The sequence below is a fragment of the Perna viridis genome, chromosome 2 (genome assembly GCF_037379345.1).
Source record: "Perna viridis isolate PV_CMFRI_1.1 ecotype Kerala chromosome 2, ASM3737934v1, whole genome shotgun sequence".
Classification (NCBI taxonomy): domain Eukaryota; kingdom Metazoa; phylum Mollusca; class Bivalvia; order Mytilida; family Mytilidae; genus Perna; species Perna viridis.
In genome coordinates, this window is record NC_142446.1 from 4,513,880 (window position 1) to 4,518,776 (window position 4,897).

Genomic DNA, 4,897 nt, shown 5'->3' on the forward strand with positions numbered 1-4,897 from the left:
CTTAACTTTAAATTTGACTTATATATTAGATTTTTGTGATTAGTCATGGTTAAGGGTCGGTACAAATCAGTAACAGTCTATAAATTCGGCGTATTTGAAGTAAGATGACGAGATACGCACTGCGTTTCTCCCAACTACCATTGGATAGCTCTTTGTTTATCTTCTTGTCTATCACAACAAAGTGAATATATATACACCCATTAACTACCTACAGATCAAAGAATTTGTCAAATTCGAAATTATTAAAACCGAATGTATGGCTTTAATTTCGGATAGAATATTAATGTTTAGTGTATACCGGGGAGTGTGTACCAGTATAAAAATAGAGTTTCTGCCAATGATTAAAAAAAAAAACTTTTCGTATACACAAATGAGTTTACTTTCTACTCAATTAGGAAGCAATTAACAGACAACACAACAAACCCTGAAAACTCAAAATACGTCTGTAAAGACTCTTTCGATGATATTGAAGCAGAGATGATACATTTGAAAAATAGAAACGATCTGAATTGTTTGATATTGGGGGATTTCAACGCAAAAACCGGCATATTGAAAGATAACATTACTCCAGATGAAAATACTGTTGATATAGTAAATTTGGATTGTGATGTTGATGTTATGTCTTATATGTATGATTATGAAAATCGTTCCTTATACAAAATATCACTTCGAAGAAGTAGTGAGTGTTGCTGTAATGTAGATAATTATGGTCACAAGTTAATTCAGTTCTGCCAAAGAAATAACGTTTATATATGTAATGGCAGATTATGCAAAGATAAAGGTATTGGGAAAAGAACATGTAACGATACTAGTGTAATTGATTATCTATTGTCATCGTCAGGTACTCTACCATTTATTACAGAATTCAGGGTAGACGATTTTAACTCATTAATTTCAAATGTACACTGTCTTTTACATGTTGAAATTCAACGCTCAACCGTTTATAAAATTGATAAAAGTGATTGTAATCGCGAAAATGAAAGGATTGTCAAATGGAACGAAAAGAAGTGAAAAGCAAAAAGAAAGTGTTGTTAATAACTTAAGGAATGATCACGAAGGCATGTTAGATGAATTAAAAGTAGAGCTTGACAATTTAGAATCAGTTGGGAAGAATTCTGTAAATCATAGTAAAATGAATAACATAGTTGGAAGAATAAGTAATTATTTTCAGACTTTAGCTGTACACACTTTTGGTAAAAATAGAAGTAAAACAATCCAGAAAGATAAGGACAAAAATCAACCTTGATGATAAATGTAAAGAGAGTAGGAAGAAATTCCACAAAGCCAGGAAGTGATATAGTTTCTTTAAAAAAATGGAAAACAGAAAACTAATGAAAAAGACAAGTAAAGAATATAAAGGTGAAATGGAAAAAGCGTATGATACTTTTCAGAATAAAATTGGAAATAATTTTCGAAAAGCAAACAATTCCGACCCAAAGGATTTTTGGAAAATATTAAACAGCATAGACAAAAAAGAAAAAGACGAAAGTGATATTTCTGTAGGTACATTGTACGATTTTTTTCATAGAACTAAATGAGAAAGAAAACATAGATGAAAAAGAAACTTTTGATTTTGAAAATTTTGTTAACAACTTACCAAGTGACTTGAACGAATTACTTAATGGTCCAATCATTGAGGACGAAATAGTTAAAAATATTAGAAATCTAAAAAATGTTAAAGTCTTTGGAATTGATGATATTCTTAATGAATATCTCTAAAACACTGTTTTGGAGCTAATACCTGTATACTAAAAGATTTTTAATTTAGTACTCGATACAGGTATTGTACCAGAACTTTGGTCACAGGGAATTATTGTACCTATTTATAAGAACAAAGGTTTGGTATCTGATCCAAATAACTATAGAGGAATTACGCTAAATTCGTGCTTAGGGAAAACTTTCTCATCCATTTTGAATGAAAGACTTACTAAGTTTTCTGATGAGATTGAGCTCTTATCTGAATCACAGACTGGATTTCGAAAGGATTATTCTACTGTTGACAACATTTTTGTGTTACACTCCCTTTTAGCTGTGTATTTTTCAAAAGGTAAAAAACTCTTTTGCACATTTGTTGACTTTAAAAAAGCATTTGACACAGTTTGGAGAGATGGTCTGTGGCTATAAGTTAAAAAAAAACAATGTAACAGGGGGAATATTTTCAGTTATTTTCAGTATGGATCAGAATATTAAGTCTTGTATTAGGCATCAAGGTAAACTCTCTGCATTTTTTTACTGTGGAGTTGGTGTACGACAAGGAGAAAACTTGTCACCTTTTTTGTTCTCAATTTTTTTTTGAATGATCTAGAAATCTTTTGCAAGACAATGAAGTACAATATCTAGATTTGATAGAAAGTTCATGCTCAGAAATGTTTGATGTATATGTCAAAATATTTGTGATGCTTTATACAGATGATACAATTATAATGTCAGAAACAAAGAAAGCTATGCAAAAAGCATTCGACGTGTTTGCTAATTACTGTAAAAAAATGGAAGTTACAAGTTAATACTGAAAAGACAAAAGTTGTTGTCTTCAGTAAAAGAAAGTGTAAACAGCATTTTCAATTTCAAATATATAACAAAAATATATAAATAATAGAGTCGTATACATATCTAGGCACGGTTTTCAATTACAACGGCAGTTTCACTTTTGCAAGAAAGCGTCTAATAGATCAATCCCAAAAAGCTCTTTTTGCTCTCTTTGGGAAACTAAGAAACAATCCACTGCCAATAGATTTACAGTTGGAGTTATTTGATACTTTGATATCACCAATACTCTGAGGTCTGTGGTTTTGAAAATAAGCAAAACATTGAAAAGGTGCATCTTAAATTTTGTAAAAATATCCTTAAGCTGAGAAGCAGCACTCCAAATTTTATGGTTTATAGAGAGTTGGGTAGAATTCCACATGAAATATTTGTTAAAGTAAGAATTGTTAGCTTTTGGGCAAGAACTATGCAAAAAGAACAAAAACTGTAAAATCTAATGCTTCGACTTATGATAAAATTGCATGACAATAATCCAACCAAACTTAGGTGGGTTAACTATGCTAAATTTATTTTGGATGATACGGGTCTTAGTTACATATGGAACGAATACGTTAAAGTAAACATTAACTGGCTTAGGGTCGCAGTTAAACAGACAATATGTGAAGAATTCTATCAATCTTGGTTTTCACAAACGGACAACACATCTCGTGGTGAATTCTATTCCACTTTTAAACATGAATTCAGAATTGAACCATATCTTCTCAGATTGTCCCCAGCAAAACGTATTCATTTGACAAATTAAGATGTTCCAACTTAAAACTACCAATAGAAACTAGGAGGTGGTCTGAAGCCCCATGGAGTCAAAGAATATGAATGCTTCGTAAAGAAGGGGTGAGAGATGAATTTCACATATTCTTCCAGTGTAATAATCCAACGGTTAAGTATTCAAGATTTTGATGACGTTTACTCGTATTTTGAATGTGCAGCAATCAGTGCGCATTTGAATTCTCTTTGAGTTATTCGCATTGGATTCACAAAGAGATGTGACGGCGCCATTTAGTTTCATGGGTTTTACTGCATAATATATATAATCGTCTCAGAATGTGACGACTCTATTCGCTACACTGCTCCATCGGATCAAATTGATACAGGGAAGATATGTAAACGTATAGAAAGGTCTGAAAAATTCCCAACGATGTTAGAACTGTCAATTTTGCGATGCAAATTTTTGGTCGTTCCCTCCGCGGGACTCGAACTCGTACCGCTGTGACATCTATGGCCTGTACAAAGTCCAGCGCCCTAGACCAGCTAGGGTATATATAATATAGCTTTCGCTGACCGGGTCATTCCTCCTCGTAGGATTAATCTAGGGCTGTAACTTAGTACACGATGTATGGTAGTACGGGACAGTTCATTTAGATGTTATTATGCAGGATAGAGAATCGAATTCATACCGCTGTGACATCTATGGCAACACCGCCTGAACAAAGTCTAGCGTCCTAGACCACTCGGCCAGCTAGGCTGTATAAAAAATATAGCTTTCGCTGGCCGGGTCATTCCTCCTCGTAGGATTAATCTAGGGCTGTAACTTAGTACACGATGTATGGATTTGATTATCTATCCTACATAATAACACCTAAATGAACTGTCCCGCACTAGGTACCAGTATCGTATTGCATATCCCTGAGCAGGTGTACGTCAAAACATGGATGCTATAAAAATATAGTGCATTTTCTTTTTGCCTCTCTACAAACTAATATTTTGTCAAAAGATATGAACAATGACTTATAAGATAGAGCAAACATCACACTGTAAGATGAAGAACTTTTTTAAAAGAAAATCTAACATAATATCATAAAAATGTTCCACTGAAAAGGTTGGTTTGGTGAGTGCAAAACGAAAGTGAAAGTAGGGAAAATGGCTATTGATAGTTTGAGACTACTTTTCTGTCCGATCTTCGTGGACTCACCCTATTTTCTTTGCGGGAAATTATTTTTTCACATGTCCTTAGAAATGCTACATAAGTGAAAGTTTTATTGAATCAATTTACATATTTTTTTAAAAATCCTAAAAATATGCACTTCACTATAGAAGTCTATGGGAAAATTAATACGATACTGAGACCACTACCATACATCGTGTACCAAGTTACAGCCCTAGATTAATTCTACGAGGGGGCATGACCCAGCCAGCGAAAGCTATATTTTTATATAGCCTGGCTGGCCGAGTGGTCTAGGGCGCTGGACATTGTGCAGGCGGTGTTGCCATAGATCTCAGCAGTTCGAGTCCCGCGGAGGGAACCACCAAACATTTGCATCGCAAAATTTGACAGTTCTATCATCCTTGGGAATTGTTCGGACCCTTCTACGCTTACATTATCTTCCCTGTATTAATTTGATCCGAATGAGCAGTG